Source organism: Lagenorhynchus albirostris, chromosome 1, assembly GCF_949774975.1.
Source record: "Lagenorhynchus albirostris chromosome 1, mLagAlb1.1, whole genome shotgun sequence".
Taxonomy (NCBI): domain Eukaryota; kingdom Metazoa; phylum Chordata; class Mammalia; order Artiodactyla; family Delphinidae; genus Lagenorhynchus; species Lagenorhynchus albirostris.
In genome coordinates, this window is record NC_083095.1 from 163,340,193 (window position 1) to 163,359,940 (window position 19,748).

General features: G+C 43.2%; 1 non-coding gene across 1 annotated transcript; it reads right to left on the minus strand.

Annotated features, from left to right (window-relative positions):
• Window positions 1-17,660: 17,660 nt before the first annotated feature.
• On the minus strand, window positions 17,661-17,733 carry TRNAW-CCA (transfer RNA tryptophan (anticodon CCA)). The gene has a single exon. It is a non-coding gene; the product is annotated as a tRNA-Trp (tRNA).
• Between the last annotated feature and the right edge of the window lie 2,015 nt (window positions 17,734-19,748).

A 19,748-nucleotide genomic window follows, 5' to 3' on the forward strand; every position in this document is an offset into this window, starting at 1 on the left:
AAATCTGCCGACTGGCAGTCAGGACCCCAGTGTGGGCCAGAGCTGTGACCTGGGACGGGTCATTTCACTTCTTTAAGTCCTCCATATAGTTCTCTATGAAAAGGGAAAGTTGAATGGACGTTCCCTTTCAGCTGTGAACTGTGAGGCAAGTAATTTTGTCAGGCCCCTCGACGGCCGAAAGTAGTCCCTGAGCAGGAAAGGAATCCGCTCGGGAGAAGTCCCTTCCCGCCGAGCTCGGCGCCCCTCCCACAGCTTGCGGATCCACACTTGCACCTGGCTTTTGCACACCCCTTTGTTTTCGCACGTGGTGTTTCAGGGTCTGGAGGAAAGCCCTGTCCCGCCTCTTCTGCAGCAGAACTCCCATTCTTTCGTCTATCTCCTCTTGCATGGAACCCGCCCCATCATCACCTCCCTCGCAGGGACACCGTCCCTAGCACACATGCTCGAAGTCTCCATTTTAGTATCAATACTTACCCAGTGTTACTTATTGTCAGTGTCAGCACAGGGAGGTGAGAGTGGGAAATTGGCTTCTACTGTGGGGTTCCCACGGTTGGCGCTTTTAAAGAAATGGCTGTCCCATGACAGCAGGTGAGTAACTGCCTGGAAACCCAAGGGAGAAATATAAGAAAAGAGAGAAAGACACTTTTAACGGCCTGTGATAGAACAGTGGTGTATTTTTGTACAGAGCAATTACTGGGGGCATGCACAATTAAATGACTACATTTGTTTTAATTTTCATTTAAATTTCATTTTCATGAAAATTTCATTTCATGAATGTTTGAGACATATTTCATGATTATTGGTGATTTTAATCTCATTTTCTATGAACTGACTGTTCCTAGCTCCTTCCCTTTTTTTAAATTGCATTTACTCGTAAAAGCTCTTAGTATATTAAGAAAATGATTCCTTTGTTTGTCATAGAAGTTGCTGCTAGTTTTCTCACTTTGCTGTTCGCTTTTTGCTGTTTTTTTTAATATAGAAATTTGACATGTTTATGGCGTCAGATTTGTCAGTCTTGTCTCTTTATAGCTTCTGAGTTTTGTGTCACTCTTAGAAAGTTCTGTCCACCACTCTAAAGATTATTTGAATTTTACCCATTTTTCAGTAATTAACCTCTTTAAGTATAAAAATGCAAAGTGAGGTTCAGTTGTTGAATGCTACATCCCTGGTAGGGTAGCATCTTAATTTATTAGCCCAAAGTGACCACATGCAGACAGCCCCACCTCCAGGCTGGCCCAAGAAGTCTGCACTGAGTGCCCGGATGCAGAATTTCCAGCCACCACCTCTCCAGTGGTCAGCCTTCCTAGAAAGCAAGATCTCCAAAATGATTGAGGATGATAATTCTTGGACATGATCTTTTATTAACAAAGTTTGTTTCTCCACTTTTTCATCCTCATGAGGAATGGAAATTTACACAAAAGGGAAAATATTTGTTTGCTTGGGGTGGGGGGTTAGAGGGTGGGATACAGCTGAAACTTCCCAGCAGCCTAAGGGTTCATTTTTCTCTGCTTCTATCCCAAGCCAACTCATGACCACAAGAAACTGGCACCATCTTGTCACAGGAGAATCCTGGACCCAGCCATCTCTGTCCTGTGCCTGATTCTCTGAGAAGTTGGTCCTGGCCAGTGTGAACTTCCCTACATTTAGATAGAGAGCAAGTCACATTTAAGACCAAATTCCTGGCATAATGGTTCTGGTACCCAAGCCAGTGCCCTAAGACCAGCCTGGGGCAGCAAGCAAGCCCGGAAACACAGCCCAGTTCAGTGAGTAGGGTTGGTCCTCCAAGTGATTCCTTTCTCCATCCACCAAACCACAAGGATGACAGAGGCTCCGTGAGAGTGAGCACTCTTGACTAAAAGCTTCAAAGGACAGCTCTGGCTAACTTAAAAGGGACTTATTGAAAGAATATCAGGGAACTTACAGAGTAAATGGGAGGTAAAGTATCAGGCTTGAAAATAGTTAGGGGCTAAGAAAAGGAGAGTAAAGCCCCCCAAACCACAGCAACAACCTCTTAGCACAAACAGCCCAGTCTGCCCACCCCATGAGCCCTAGTGATGCTACAGCCATCTCTGTTTGCCTGCCTTCTTCTCAAGGTTCCAGACCAGGGAAAGAGTATTTTGTTGGCTGAGTCTAAGTCACATGCTCACTCCCTGGACCCACCAGGGGAGAGGGGATTGGATCTGGCTCCTAGATTTCCTTACTGTTACTCCCACACAAAGGTGAATTCTCCAATCTGGAGATTGAAGGCCTCTAGGAAAAACTGGACAGGCAGAAACTACATGTGTCACTACTTGTCTTTAGATGTTGAGCGAGAAGGAAACTCACCCCAAGGAATGCTCGGCCTAAGGCCTTTAGGGAGCTCCCAGCTCATCTCAAGTTGATGGAGGTGAAAAAGATGGGGATGGGCAGATCCTGCTTTCTGTAACACCTAGTTAAAATCAGGCCCAGTGGGGACTTCCCTGGTGGCGCAGCGGTTAAGAATCAGCCTGCCATTGCAAGGGACACGGGTTCGATCCCTGGTCCGGGAAGATCCCACATGCCGCAGAGCAACTAAGCCCATGTGCCACAATGGCTCAGCCTATGCTCTAGAGCCCGGGAGCCACAACTACTGAAGCCCGCGTGCCTAGAGCCCGTGCTCTGCAACAAAGAGAAGCCACTGCAGTGAGAAGCCCGTGCACCACAACAGAGTAGCCCACACCTACTGCAACTAGAGAAAGCCCACCGCAACTAGAGAAAGCCCACGCAGTAACGAAGACCCCATACAACCAAAGATAAATAAATAAATTTATAATAATAATAAAAAAAGCAGGGCCAATGACACCTGAGCAGGTGAGGCAGAGGGGCCTTTGGGCCTTGAGGATGCAGGAAGTAACTCCCCCTACCCAAGACCCCCATCATTGCTTAATCTGTCCTCTGTGCAGAGTAAGAAGGGAGACTGCTCTGGTTGTGCGAAAGGTGTGTCTCATTTTTGCTAGTTGTCTCATTGTTACTTAGTGGCCACAGAGCCCGGCCACTAAGTGTGATTGGGAAAAGATCATTTAAAGGAACAATGTTGTAGGATGCTGTAAGACCAGCCTAAAGAAAAAGAAAGGGCTAAAGAGGGGCTCCATCGTAGGAATGCCCAGACAGGAAGAGAAACTAGAGAATGGGATCAGGGAAATGTTTATTTTAAAGAGAGAAAGGTGAAATTCGGTCCAAGGAAGTGTTACTGAACAATTGTGAAATTAAGTATCACATGACACATACCTGTGTAAAAAGAAGAGCTAGAGCAGGATTTTTTCTTTTTTAGAATGGAATTTTTTTACCCCCAAGACCAGTATCTTTTCCTGTTTTTTATGAATGGTTTGTATTTAGTGTGGCAGAGGGAGGCCCTCTGGACCTTGTGTTGCCCCTCGGCGGATGCCGACTTTTCTCTTTCTCAGCTGTCTTGTGCTGGCCTGGGCTCCTCTAGCCCGCTGGTGCCAAGAAGGAAAATGGATTTACAACCTCCGGCCCGTTCCCATGCCCTATTCTGAACTGCTCTATTCAAGGATATTTCTGGGGAGACACAAGTGTGCTCTGGGCTGGACATAATGACTCGGGAGGTGGCCTCAGTGTGGGGTGGTGCTTGCCGGGACACAGAGGCCCGGGTGGCATCAGGGGTGGCTTGAGAGGTGTTTTAGAGGAAATCTAGCTCCATAATCTTCAGTGTCCCCCAAGCTATTACAAGTAAAGACTTATTACAAAAAACAGGAAGAAAAAAGGAAAAAAATTAAATACCTGCATGTTCGTGCACACACATACCACGCCACATACTATACACACATCACACACTACACACACTAGTGTATCCCTAGGCTAGTTCATAGGAGGAAAATTATCACTAAAATACTTACTTGACCATTGGAAAGAGAAAAAAAAATTTTTTTTGGAGACCTTTAGTAAAAGCTTCCAATGCACTTGGAACCCAAAAGAGGATTCAGAGTCTAACTGGCTTGTCAAATCAGATTGCTGCTCCTAGATACTTCTTTACAAAATTATTTAGCCACCGACTATGATACTTACTGAGCCACATGGCCTGGGAGGTAGAGAAATCCCCAGAGAATGGTTTGGTGCCATAGACTTTCCCCTAATGGACTTTTACTACTGTGTGTTTGATATGCTTTACACACACACACACACACACACACAAAACCAACTTGAATTTTTGTAAATTATAAAACTAATGCACTCAGAATCAGGAAGAAAAATAAATTTGAAAACACAAAATTAGAAACACCTGTGAAGGACTTCCCTGGTGGCACAGTGGTTAAGAATCCTCCTGCCAATGCAGGGGATATGGGTTCGAGCCCTGGTCCAGGAAGATCCCACATGCTGTGGAGCAACTAAGCCTGTGCACCACAACTACTGAGCCTGTGCTCTAGAACCCGCAAGCCACAACTACTGAGCCCACGTGCCACAACTACTGAAGCCCACGTGCCTAGAGCCTGTGCTCCACAACAAGAGAAGCCACGGCAATGAGAAGCCTATGCACCGCAACAAAGAGTAGCCCCCGCGCGCAGCAACGAAGACCCAGTGCAGTCAAAAATGAAATAAATAAATAAATTTATTAAAAAATAAATAAAAACACCTGCAAGGCATAGTAGGCCGTAAATGAAGTCAGAAAGAAATGAAAAAGTGGGGGAAATATTTGTAACGCATGTGACAAACCAAGGGTTAATTTCTAATTTACTATGAGTTTATACAAATGAGTATGAAAAAGACCAAGAACTCAATAGGAAAATGGGTAAAGGATAAGGATAAGAATAAGCAGGTCACAGAGAAAGAGGGAGAGAGAGAGAGAGGGAGAGAGCACGCTCAACCCCACTAATAATTTTTTAAATGCAAATCAAAACAAATATAGATGCCATTTTTCTCCTATGGTATTGGCAAAAATTTTAAGTGTGTTAATACACAGTAGTGTTGACAGTGAGGAAAATAATTCACTCTCCTACTGTTGGTGGTAGTATAAATTGGTACAGTCATTTTGGAAGGAGAACCAACAATTCTATTGCTAGGAATATATCCCATTGATATAATAATAAAAATATGTCAAGGTATATACAAGAATGTTTATTACTGAATATTTATAACAAAGTTTGAAATAATTTTAATGTTTTTAGACAGAGGCCTAGATAAATAATGTTTGGAATATCTTTCCTTGGAATTCTATTGCCTTTTAAAAAATGAGATTTATCTCTATATGCTAACATAGAAAGATCTCCAGGTGGGTGAAAAAAGCAAGGTACAAAATGCTGTGCACATAATATGATACATTTTGTGAAAAAAAAATGTAAAGGAAAGAAACATTTACTATACATGCAGAAATTTTTCTTGTTGCATATACAAGGAAGTGTGAATGGTGAGTAGCTCTATCAAGAGTTACTAGAAAACAGGAGGGAGACTTTTTTACTTTTAATTTTATAGTTTCCTAATGTTTGACATTTTACCATGTGTGTGCATTTATTTATTTTTTTCACTAAAAATGTTGAGGAATTTTGTGTTATTCTTAAATCTTTTTGTATTAAAATAAAAGTAATGATGAGGATGTGGAGCAACAGGAACTCTCATTCGTTGCTGGTGGGAATGCAAAATAGTACAGCTACTTTGGAATATAGTTGGGTGGTTTCTTATAAAACTAAACATAGTCTTACCATATGATCCAGCGATCACACTCCTTGGTATTTACCCGAAGGAGTTGAAAATTTAGGTCCACATAAAAACCTGCACACAGATGTTTAAGTAACTTTATTCATAATTGCCCAAACTTGGAAGCAACCAAAATGTCTTTCAGTAGGTGAATGGATAAACTGTGGCACATCCAGACAATGGGATATCATTCAGTGCTAAAAAGAAATGAGCTATCAAGTCATGAAAATGTGTGATAATACACAGCAGTGTTGACAGTGGAGGAACATGAAATGCGTATTACTAAGTGAAAGAAGCCAATCTGAAAAGGCTCCATACTGTATTATTCCAACTATATGGCACTCTGGAAAAGGCAAAACTATGGAGACAATAAACAGATCAGTGGTTGACAGGAGTTAGGGCAGGGAGGAATGAATAGATGGGGCACAGAAGATTTTTAGGGCTGTGAAAATACTCTGTGTGAGATGTAGAGAACAAACGTATGGACACCAAGCGGGGGAAATCGAGGAGTGGGGAAGTGGTGGTGGGATGAATTGGGAGATTGGGATAGACATATATACACTTATATGTATAAAATAGATAACTAATAAAAAGAATAAAGATGCTGCCTGACAAACGGTAAAGAGAGAGACAAAGAAGGAAAGCTCTCTTGTTGCTTGTCCTCACGGCTTCCTGCTTTGAAAGTGGTCCTGTGAGGTCATAGGATGCCCAAGGCTACAGTAGCCATTTGGCATGTGAAGGAGAAAAGCTTGAAGGTGAGAAGTCAACACAGATGGTGGATTAGGAGAGAAAGAACTTGACATCACAGAGTCGCTGGACTCATCTGGAAACTTACTACCTCTAGAATTCTGTTATATAAGATAAACATCTATTTTGTAAAGTCACTGCTAGTTATATTTTCTGCGACTTGAGGCCAAAAGCATCTTATTCTATCCTAGCAGCAATTTAACAATTCCATCTATTTCCTAAATAAAGAAAGTTTGTGTTGAAAACAAAAAAGAAAAGAAAAAAAAAGAAATAAATAAAATTCTCTGTGTGATACTATAATGATGGACACATCCAAACTCATAGGATGTACAACACCATGAGTGAAACTTAAGGTAAATTATGGACTTTGGGTGATTATGGTATGTCAGTGTAGGTTCATCAAGTGTAGCAAATGTACCACTTTGTTGGGGGATATTGATAACGGGGGAGGCTATGCATGTGTGAGGGCAGGGCATATACAGGAAATCTTTGCACTTACCTTTTAATTTTGCTGTGAACTTAAAACTGTTCTAGAAAATTAAGTCTTCAAAAAAAAAATTAAAATTTAGGGACTTCCTTGGTGGTCCAGTGGTTAAGGCCCCGCACTCCCAATGCAGGGGGCCTGGGTTTGATCCCTGGTCGGGGAATTAGATCCCACATGCCACAACTAAAAGATCCCTAGCATGCCGCAACTAAGGCCCAGTGCAGCCAAATAAATAAATAAATACTTTTTAAAAAAATTTAAAAATTATAGTAGCATACCATTGTTCACCCTCTATGAGAAAAATAAATATTTCTGTCAAAACAAAAAAGCAAAGTGATAGGGACTTCCCTGGTGGCACAGTGGTTGAGAGTCTGCCTGCCGATGCAGGGGACACGGGTTCGTGCCCCAGTCCGGGAAGAGCCCACATGCCGCGGAGCGGCTGGGCCCGTGAGCCATGGCTGCTGAGCCTGCGCGTCCGGAGCCTGTGCTCCACAACGGGAGAGGCCACGACAGTGAGAGGCCTGTGTACCGCCAAAAAAAAAAAAAAAAAAAAAGAGTCCACCTCCCAATGCAGGGAACACGGGTTTGAGCCCTGGTCCAGGAAGATCCTACATGCCGCGGAGCAATGAAGCCCGTGTGCCACAACTACTTAGCCTGCCCTCTAGAGCCCGCGAGCCACAACTCTGGAGCCCACAAGCCACAACTACTGAAGCCTGTGTGCCTAGAGCCCATGCTCTGCAACAAGAGAAGCCACCACGAGGAGAAGCCCGCGCACCGCAATGAAGAGTAGCCCCCGCTCACAGCAACTAGGGAAAGCCCGTGTGCAGCAATGAAGACCAACACAGCCAAAAATAAAAAAATAAAGAAAAAAAAAAAAAGCAAAGTGATATATAATTATTGTTGAAATTTTGGAAGATACAGAAACCTTTAAAAAGGTAATAAAAATGATATATAATCTCAACCCAAATATAACCTGTTACCGTTGTAGTGGATTTCCTTTCATTCTTTTTTCTATACATATGAATGTGGCCAATCAGGATGTCTTTAAACATTTTCCAAAGTAAATGAAACTAAAACTAGCTCTAGCCTTTAACTACTGAATTAGCCCATTACCTCTTTCTTGGAGCTTCCCCTTCTCTTGGACTGCCCAGGGCCTTGGGGTTTATGTAACTGACAAAGGAGTCCTGTGGAAGCTAACACCAGTGGGATAAAAGCCCAGACGTCCCAAGCTCTGGATGGTGGCTGTTTCTGCAATTGCTCCTCACCACCACAAGGTGTCGCTCTCCGATGCCCGTGCAGGTTCCCACCAAGGTGACCCTGCAGGCCAGTCCTTCAGACAGGCCTGTTAGGGGATTCCACTCCCTCAGGAGTTTTTTACCAGCTCCCAAGCCTTCATTCTTAGTTCCAGCCCTTTCAGGCCCCACCAGTCTCAGTGTATTGCTTAATTTTTAATTTTATTAACAATATTTTTAATGTCCACAAGTTTTCTCAATTTGTAATTTTTTAAGATTAAAAAAATATTTTCAACTGAGATAAAATTTATATACAATGAAAGGCACAGATCCGATATCTAATAAAAAAAAATAAAGATGCTGCTTGACAAAGAGTTTCAACAAGTATATATGCCTTGATGTACATGTCTTTGATTTTTTTTTTTTTTTTTTTTTTTTTTTGCGGTACGCGGGCCTCTCACTGTTGTGGCCTCTCCCGTTGCGGAGCACAGTCTCCGGACGCGCAGGCTCAGCGGCCATGGCTCACGGGCCCAGCCGCTCCATGGCATGTGGGATCTTCCCGGACCAGGGCACGATCCCGTGTCCCCTGCATCGGCAGGTGGACTCTCAACCACTGCACCACCAGGGAAGCCCATCCTCTTTAAAAAATTATCTTTAAACATCACCCATATTCAAGGCATGGGTTAATAGGTTATGGCCTGGATTCATTCTGGAGACAGTTTATTTTCAAGGTCAAACTGAGTCTTAAAAAGGCTAGGACAGGTACTTCTTCGGTGGTCCAGTGGTTAAGACTTCACACTTCCACTGGAGGGGGCGTGGGTTCCACCCCTGGTCAGGGAACTAGGATCCCACGTGCTGCGCAGCCAAAAAATAAATTAATTAATTAAAATAAAATAAAAAGGCTAGGACAAGACTTAACAGTTCATAACTATGAATCATCACCAAAAGCTAGAATTCCTTCTTGTGCTTAGAAAACATAAAGAAATGTATTCATGTACATTTCCAAATTTCCAATAAAACAAGGTGAAGTCCATACACTGTAGTCTTTTTTGTTTGTTTGTTTTTTGTTTCTCACCCCAGCCTCTTCTCAAGGGCTTAAAACTCTAGTGAGCCATTGGGGAGTTCCTGGAAGGCAAGCACTATTTTCATTCATATCTAGTAATGAGCTCCCAGTTGACTCAAAACATTTGTGAAATTAAGCAATTTCCCTAATGATGTGAAAGTTTTTATGTAACGGAATCAGATGGGCCTCAAGGAGGAAGGAGATTCTCCCCCCACACCCCCCAGGCGGACAGCCCAGGGCACTAGGCCCAGATGTTTGTCCCTCCCTTGTCTTCCCCATCTCTGTCCCACTCCCCAGGCAAGTCAGATGGCAGAACCCAGCACAACAGGAGGAAAAAGAGTGACAGATGGAAACGGGGTGGGAAGACAAGCCCCTCTGGCTAGGCAGTGTGGAGGCCACTTCTGCCAGACTGAGAGCTGCACAAGTAAAGGCAGGAAACCCCCTGCATGTGGGTGAATTAGAAAGTTGAAAAACAGGAATTCCAGGGCACTAGCAAGAACATGATTAAAAAGCCGACCAGAGTCTAGACTGAGTAAGAGGCAGCAAGGGAACAATAAGCAAGGAAGCAAAAGAGGTCCCAGTTATCATAAGGGTGGGGGAGAGATGGAATAAGGAGAACGGAGGTGAGGTCCTGAACTGGAAGCAGGGTGCGATGCGGCCAGGCCTTTGGAGGTTGAGTAGAAGGAGGTGGAAGTCACTGGAGCAGTGGAGGCCAAGGGACCATGAGCACAGGTGGTGGAAATGTCATCAACATGCATCTGAGGTCACTGAGGATGAGGGCAAGACACTGGGATGAGAGGAGCCGGCTAGCCAGGTTCCAAAGCCATCAGCGAAGGCCGCAGAGAGGCCAGGATCAGAGGTTCTCAGCTAAGGTGTGGCGCCCAGGCATGGTGTGGTCATTTTGAGGCAGGAGATAGATGGGCCCCATGCTGAGCAGCTGGAGTTTCTCCCCTGTGGACAGATACTCAAAAAAAAGAGGAGCGAGAGAGGAGATGACCCCTGCCCAGATAAGAGATAAAAGAGCACATATTTTTCATTCTTGAGGTCAGGGAGACATTCCCGACTACACATGCACAGAAAGGTTCCTTGGAGGTCAAAAGGGAGGTGGCAGCACCCCATAGTAAGTGATGTCAACCTACCCTAGGCCTCTTTGCTAGAATCCATCTTGGCTAAGAGATGCATGCACACATGGGAGGACCCTGACATAAATCAAATATGGACTCAGAATCAGGCAAAGCAAGATGATTGGCCAAAGGAAACCTGGAAGAAATGCCCCCTATAAGTGATTCAAACTACCATGAGGGCACGCCTCTCTCTCTGAGCCCACCCATGTGTCTATCCACACATACTCTTTTTCCTTCTAATAAACACTTTACTTGTTTCACTACTTTCTGTCTCTACGTGGAAATTCATTTCTTCACAGCTGATGGGCCAGGGCTTTGTTACTGGCCACTGGGCCCGGGTGGTCTAGCGGCTAGGATTTAGCGCTCTCACTGCCGTGGCCTGACTTCAATCTCTGGCTGGGAACCAAAATTCTGCTTCAAGCCGCTGCAGGACGAGGCCGCCTGAGATCAGTTTGAGGGGAATGTTGGGGCAGCACAACCCGCATCAGGAGCTGTGCTTCAGCCGACTTGTGCCACCACCCATGGAGCAGCTGCAACCCCAAATCTAGATGGCAGTGCTGGGGGGGGGCAAAGATTGGTGGGTGACGACGGAGAGGCCGTGTAGCCGTCCTGCTGATATGTAACTATTGCTGGAGTTTGGGGGAGGTCAGTAAATGACTCCCCTCTTTCCCTCACCTGAGTTTAGCATTCACTGAGAGATGGATTCAGGAGGAATTCATTCAGATGGATTACTCCCATTCAACAAATATTTTTTAGTTATCTTTTTCTAGGCTTTTTTTCTTTTCCTTTTTTTTTTAAATTGGGTATAGTTGCTTTACAATGTTGTGTTAGTTTCTGCTGTACAGCGAAGTGAATCAGCTCTATGTATACATATATCCCCTCTTTTTTGGATTTCCTTCCCATGTAGGTCACCACAGAGCATTGAGTAGAGTTCCCTGTGCTATACAGTAGGTTCTCCTTAGTTATCTATTTTATACATATTAGTGTATATATATCAATCCCAGTCTCCCATTTCATCCCACTCCCTCTTTCCCCCCTTGGTGTCCATACATTTGTTTTCTGTGTCTGTGGACCCAGCAATTCCACTACTGGGTATATACCCTGAGAAAACCATAATTCAAAAAGACACATGCAGCAAAAAAAAAAAAAAAAAAAAAAAAAAAAGACACACGCACCCTAATAGTCATAGCAGCACTACTTACAATAACCAGGTCACGAAAGCAACCTAAATGCCCATTGACAGGTGAATGGATAAAGAAGATGTGGTACATATATACAATGGAATATTACTCAGCCATAAAAAGGAACAAAGTTGGGTCATTTGTAGAGACGTGGTTGGTTCTAGAGACTGTCGTACAGAGTGAAGTAAGTCAGAAAGAGAAAAACAATATTTCATATTAACGCATATAGAAAAATCGTACAGATGAACCTATTTGCAAAACAAATATTTATTGAGTATTATTTATATGTGCCAGGATGTGCCAATGATTCAGCAATGAATAAAATAGCAAAACCCCTACCCTCATCGAGTTTACATTCTGGTTGAAAGAGATGGACAATAAATTTTAAAAAATAAGTAAAGCACGTGGTATGTTAGAATAAACTAAAACAGAGGAGAGAAATGGAGGGTGCTGGAGGTGTAATTGTGAACAAGATGGTCAAGAAAGGCCTTGCTGATAAGGTGAGAAGTGGGAAAAGACTGGAAGGAGGAAAGGGACCATGCCTTGCTGATATCTGAAGGAAGAGCATTCCAGGCAGAAGACTGTAAGTGCAAGGGCCTGGCCTATTTGAAGACTCTAAGCTAATCGTGGTGCTCCTATTTTCCTTTCTAGCGACTGGTTTAAGGGGTGAACAGTGACGCAATTCTGACCTGTGAGATGAGAAATGTAATCGGCATGGGGGCTCCTGGGAACGGTTTCCATACTCTGGAGAGATGGTCCCGTTCTATCTATGGACTTTTCTATAGCTGATGTGATGTATGAAACTGTTGCAGCCATGTTGTGGCAAAAGGGGAAGCCAGCCTGAGATGACAGAGTCGAAAAATAGAAAGAACCTAGGTCTTTGATGACATCAGTAAGCCACAGCTTGTGCCAAACTTGGAGCTTCCTTAAGACCAATGCAAGATCATGTCAGCCCTGGGTAAGGTGAGGTGTATGGTTCAATAAATATGTAGGTTTATTATAATGTCTGTAATGTCAGGATATTATATGAGAATCCAGCTATTACATTTTTCAAGTAAAACCTTATGAATTTGTCACTAAGCATATGAAAAGATATGCAAATTCACCAATAATCCAAATATACACATTAAAATGAAATATCATTATATGACAATAATATTGGACAAAAAAAAAATGTTGGTAATACCCAGTCTGATGAAGATTCAGAAAAACAAGCACCTTTTTTTTGGCCACACCACACGGTTTGCGGGATCTTAGTTCCCGACCAGGGATTGAACCCCAGGACACAGCAATGAAAGTACCAAGCCCTAACCACTGGGCCACCAAGGAACTCCCAACAAGCACTTTCATAGACAGTTGGTAGAAGTATAAATTGAGTGAGCCTTTGGAACATGATTTAGCAGTATCTATCAATATTTTAAATGGGCAGAACCCTTCAAATCAGCTTTGGACTTCTCGGTATCATAGGAAAATATACATGCATATAGAGACATGTACAAACTGGATGTAATATAAAAAAAACTGGAATCCACCTAAATATTGTTCAATAGTGGAGTGATTACTTTGATTATGATAGAGGCATATTGTTTGATTCTAAGTACAGTCGATTCTCACTATTTACAGTATTAAAAAAGAGACCCAAAATAGAGTTACTTGTGCTAAGCCCAAGTCACCAAGCCAAAACTTAGTACCAAACCTAACTGCAATTTCAATCTCCCACGGAAATGTCATCTTAACCGGTCACTCTTAAGAATTTAATTAATTCTTGGAATTTCCTGGTCAACAGTAGTGTGGTAATCTCCTGGTAGACCCCTTCCATCCCCGAGAAAGATAAGGTCATCCACTTTTTTCCTTGTCACTACCCCCTTTTGTCTATAACAACCTTTCTTTTTCAGCAGCTCTTTGGAGCTCCTTTCTGTTTGCTAGATGGGATGCTGCTTGATTCATCCATCATTGCATAAAGCCAATTTGATTTTTAAATTTACTCAGTCAGGGCTTCCCTGGTGGCGCAGTGGTTAAGAATCTGCCTGCCAATGCAGGGGACAAGGGTTCAAGCCCTGTTCCAGAAAGTTCCCACACGCCGCAGAGCAAGGAAGCCCATGCGCCACAACTACTGAGCCTGCAATCTAGAGCCCGCGAGTCACAACTACGGAGCCGAAGCCTGCGTGCCTAGAGCCCGTGCTCCGCAACAAGAGAAGCCACCGCAATGAGAAGCCCGCGCACCGCAACGAAGAGTAGCCCCCGCTCGACGTAACTGGAGAAAGCCTGTGCGCAGCAAGGAAGACCTAACGCAGCCAAAAATAAATAAATTAAAAAAAAAAAAGATTTACTCAGTCAAATTTTGTTTCTTAACAACAGTCATTATGTTCTATAAAGCCACTGCAAACACTGAATTAGCAAATATAGAACCATCTCTCCTACCGGAAATACAGGGTTAGGTTCCTTGGAGCCTCTAGTCACAACATTTTCATCAACTAGTCAACATATAACCTTGTTTTATGTGTGTTTTTATTTAAAGACACCTTATTAAATATATATTTCTTATAAATAATTGATTGCATAGTCTTTCAATGATTTAGAGGCAGAGCTTTTGAGGCTATTTGAGTTATACGGGCTCCTTTGCCAACGTCCTTGTAAAACAAGCCATTTTCATCAGCATTGTAAACCTGCTCTTCCACATAACCTTTTTGCTGTATAACATTTAGCAGGTTTTTAAAAAAGTCTTCCGTAGCCTCCTGATCTGCAGAACTAGCCTTGCCTGTGAATTTAACATTTAGGCAATAGGCAACATGCCCTATTGCCTTTGAAATGTTTCAACCAGCCATCATTTGCTGAAAGGCTTTAACATTTTCCTGATTCAACATGACTATAAATTTCTTTGTCTTTCAAGCCTCACAACAATGCTGTCAATTATGCTATTTTATTGCTTGTCATCTCATGAATCTATAAATTTAACTACTTGTCTACCTTTTCCATAGCTTCATCACACACTATAAATGCTACTTTAGCACTTTTTGGAGCAGCCTCATGTACAGATTGGCCAAATTCCGCTTCCTATTTCTAGGTGTAAGGTATTGTTGATTCATTAACACAGACCTCACAGCCAAGGACACTATGACTCATGCCTGAAGGGAGCTTATCTAACCCACATATTTTCTCCATAAGGCACATCCCAGCCTTCTTGATCCTAGGAACACTACATAGCACTATGCTTGGGGGCCATTTAAAAAGTGAAATCAACAACAAAAAGCACACACACACACACACACACACACACACACACACAAACCTGGCATTAAATAGACCACACAAAGGACACTCGTTTACAGTACGAGAGCTGAAGCTGGAAGGCAGAGCATGGCCTTGTTCAACCTTAGCTGGGAATACGCTCATCAAACGACTCAAATTTTTTGCAGCTCTGCACGTGTCTGCAAATGACCCCATAAGTGCTATGAGTATTGATTTTGGAGTCACAAATAAATTTTCAAGAGTTGGCAAATTTACAAATATGGAATCTGTAGATAATGAGGATGAACTGTACCTATTAAAAAGTATAAGATAGGGACTTCCCTGGCAGTCCAGTGGTTAGGACTCCATGCTTCCACTGAAGGGGGTGCAGGTTCCATCCTTGGTGGGGGAACTAAGATCCTGCATGCTGCACTGGCTCAGCCAAAAAAAATTTTTTTTGAAAAAAGAATAAGATAGATCAGTTTGTATTTGCATAGCAGGATGCCCATGGTATGTTTTTAAGTGAAAAAAGAGTTTCAGAACAACATGTATAAAGGTGAAAATGCTTAAAAGGGCCATGCAGGTAATGTAAAATGGTGAGGTGGGCGAGGGGAAGACATCTGGGAAGAGTGGAGACTGGGGAAGAGGAGAGCTCATCCCACCTGCAGGGGGCAGCCCACTGCTCACTGATAGTCAAGTTTTTCCCGGTAGAAGAAGTGTGATGCCTTATCTTCCAGGTTTTCAAGATGTTCATGGGACTTCCCTGGTGGTCCAGTGAGTAGGACTCCTTGCTCCCAATGCAGGGGGCTTGGGTTCAATCCCTGGTCATGGAACTAGATCCCGCATACATGCCACAACCAAGAGTTCACATGCTGCAACTAAGAAGGCTGCATGCCACAAGTAAGACTCGGCCCAGCCTAAACAAATAAATAGAAATAAATCTTAAAAAAAAAAGAAAGGATTTTCATGAAATATCCCAATTTAAAATGTTGACAACTTATTTCAAATTAAAAAAAATTCTATGTGAGTCAAACAAAACCCATTATAGGCTACATTTGGCCTACAAGCTGCCAGATTGTATTCCCCAGTGTGGGGTAGTATGTATGAGAAAAGTACAGATATAAACAGAAAAAAAGTCTGAAAAGATACACATCCACCAGACCATTCACAGTGGTTACCTCGGGGTAGAGGAAAAGAATAGCGTTGTTGAAGGCAGGGGGTGGGTCTTCATCTTTTCTGTATTGTTTGAGACCTTGGCCATGAAAGTATAGTTATATATTATCTACTTTAAAAGGGAAAAAAGCTCTATGAATTAAAGGGCTGAGTATTTTTCCTGTGGCCCCTGAGGTTGGGCAGTATTAGTGCCCTCTGCCTTAGATTGCAAAGATTGTATCTGTATTTCTAACTTCCTTTTTTTTTTTTTTTTTCTTCAGTTTCTGGCTGTGCCACACAGCATGTGGCATGTAGTTCCCCAACCAGGGATGGGACCTGCACCCCCCGCCCCCGCACTGGAAGCCCAGAGTCTTAACCAGTGGACCGCCAGGGAAGTGCCTCTAACTTGCTTTTTAAGTTACCATTGTTTTATTTATTTAGAGAATGTTTGTTTTCAAGCAATATAAACCCACTCAAAATAGTTCTGGACCGGGACTTCCCTGCGGTCCAGTGGTTAAGACTCTGCGCTTCCAGTGCAGTGGGGTGCGGTTCCAACCCTGGTCGGGGAACTAAGATCCCACATGCCGGCTGACCAAGAGCAAACAAACAAAAAAACAGCTCTAGACCAAAGGAGGATTTGGTAGGAAGGAGCAATCTGGTAGCATCCCGCGGCAGCAATGAAACCAGGCCCACAGGGGACTAGAAGTAAATGCTAAAAGCCATGTGGCCTGGCCCCAGAGCCAGTCTCCTTGGCCTCCTGAATCTGCTGCTTTCTGATGCTTGATTCATTCTTCTGCTTGGTAAGCCTGCTTCTTCAGCTCACGCCTGGGGTTTCTGTGGCCTCTTGCACCCTCGAGTAGGAGTCTGGTAAGTGGTATTTCTGGGAGAGAGAATTCGACTGTGGCCAGTGAGTTCTTGAGCTGGACCAAATATCCTCTCCCCGTTCAACCACCTGTCAAGGGAAAAATGCGATCCCCTGGTGCATAACTGGCTCCCGGGCCCCACCGCAGCAGGGAGGGCGTGTCTCAGAGATGGAGGGTGTGACCTGGGGAGGGGCCTCAAAAAGCCTCCACAGTTGCAGCTACAAGTTACACGTTTACAGGCCCTATAAATGCTGGATCTGATAGAACATGTTAGTTCATCAGGGAGATAGCAGAGCGAAGTAGCCAAGATCTGGGATTCTGGTAGGGGGACCACCTCTCCCGGTTTCCCCAAAATTTGGGCTTTTAGTTTTAAAACCAGGATAGTTTTTAAGAGTTTTCCAGGATGGGGGATAATCACTCCTCAAACTGGGAAAATTCTAAGCAAATCAGGATGAGTTGTGCCCCCTAGGTTTTGGAGTTAGATTTGGTTTTGAATCCTGGCTCAGCTGCTATAGCTGTGTGACACTGGGCAAGTCATTTTATCTCTTACACCTCAGTTTCTTCCTTGTAAAATGAGGATAATAATATTTCCCACCTCATAGAGTGAGATAAGCACTTAGTGAGCACTCAATAAAGTAGGCAATTAGGTAATCATACACATGATTAAAAAGTAGAAATACACTGAACGGAGAAAAATCTCACTCCCACCTCTATCCCTCAGGACACAGGTCTCCTCCCCAGAAGTAACCACTCTTAACAGTTTCTTGTGTATCCTTCTAGAGATAGTCTGTGAATTATAGGAGTATGTATACTGATCTTTTTTTTATTAAAAAATATTTATTTTATTTATTAATTTGGTTGTGCCAGGTCTTAGTTGTGGCATGCAAACTCTTAGCTGTGGCATGCATGTGGGATCTAGTTCCCTAACCAGGGATTGAACCTGGGACCGCTGCATTGGGAGCATGGAGTCTTAACCACTGGACCACCAGGGAAGTCCCAACTGATCCTTTTTTAAATATAAATGTTAGTAGACTACACATTCTGTTCTGCTGATAACATTTTTTTTCATGCAATACTCTATCTTGGAAGGCATTCCACACCAGAACATTTAGATCTGCCTCGTTATTTTTAATGATTACATAGTATTTCCTGGTCTGGGGATTTATAATTCCTTTAGCCAATCTCCTACTGATTGACATTGGGGTTGTTTCTAGTCTTTGGTTAATTGAAACATTATGGCAAACAATATAATATTATCTAGTATACACATCTTTGTGCATATTCATAAGTGTGTCTGTAGGATAAATTCCTAGATGTAGAAATACTGGGTCAACGGAGCTATTATTATCTTTAATTATTATTATTACTATTATTAATCTCTAAGAAGTCAGATGTTGGATCCACTCTTCCTTTCTGAAGGCAGATAGTAGCTGTTCACCTAAGCATAAAGAGATCTATATCTGTGCCCTTTGTGAGGAAGAAGTCATTAAGTCCTGGTGCTGACCTCTTGGAAAATTCTAGGATGCCTCTGCTACTTTTCTCCTTTCACACCCTCCTTCTTTCCCTGTTCACAGTGGCACATGACTCCATTCCCACAAAGTTCCTCAATTCCATCCCTCAACTGACACTGAGATGGTGTCTCAGCCTGGGTTCCTTAGAAAACAGGGCCTGAGGCAAAGTTTTTATACCGGCACCTTATGAGGGTGTGTATCCCAGGGAAACAGGGGTGAAGGGGAAAGGGGGTGAAGGAATGAGGAAGAGCAAATAGAAGAGCACGTGTTAGCGCCGTGCTAGCCACCGATTCTGCAAGCACAGTTTGCTTCCTGGGAATCACAGGACATCTTTGAGAAGCCAGGTAAAGCTTCTGCATCTCTGAGCATTCTGTGGGGGGCACCCTGTGGAGGAGGGGCAAGGAGGAGGGATAAACTGATCGATAGGCTGCCGTCTCCCACTGGTCAAAGTTTGCCCCTCATTGTGTCAACTCTTCCTCTCTTATGAGTGGAGCTGCACTACTCGGGCAGCCACAGAGAAAGCTAGAACCCAAGACAGCAGGGTCAGGCTCTGTGGCCAGTGCCACTCTGCAGGTGAGTCAGTGTGCATCCGTGGATTCTGAGGTGGTCCACTGGGTCTCTTACATCAGCAGCAGTAGGGAACCCACACGGCAGAGGATAGAAGCATAGATGCTGGTATGAGGCCTGGCATTGTTGTTTCATGCCCTCATGTCACATGAGGAACATGGAACAGCCACCACAGAGCAAGTCATTCATTGCTAGTGTTCTGGCCAGAAAGCAAGACAAATGCAGGACTTGTAATGGCACATAAACTGAGTCTGATACAGATGGGAACATTGCCATATTTCACTGACCCTGGGATGTACATTTATAACCTTTTAGCATCATTGAAATCAGGATGCATCTTACAATTGACAGCATGTCAGAGTGTAACTAGCAGTTTTGTTCCCTTTCTTGGTAGTACATAAGTGGCAGGTTAGATGAAATACATTAATTTCTTTAGGCTGATGTGTATCAATGCGTCTCTTGATACCCTGGGCCCAGAAATGTTCTCACAAAAGTGGCACTCCCACTTCCTATGGGAAAGACCCTTAACAGGGAAGAGCAATTAGCAAATTCATAAATCAGGGATCTCGAATTTCCATTGTCGATAATAAACTGTCCTTATGGTTAATATGACCATTCGTTGTTTATAGGTATCCGTGCCTGAAAATGTTTGCTTAGGTCAAGTCCGAGCTGTGAAACAGAAGTTCTTTCATGTGTTCATGGTGAGTAATGGCTTTAATGAAGGCAGAACTCCATGCTAAAGATTAATAAATACCTCATTAGCCTTGACAAAAGAAGTGTGACAACATGACTCCACTCTTTTTTTTTTAAAAGTGTGTATGAGTGTGTTTAACCATTATGTTCCAGGTGTGTGTTTATATTAACATCCCAAATTGTGATGCTCTAAAGTGTAGTCTTTAGAGACTAAATCCTCACTCCTCAAAGTGCGG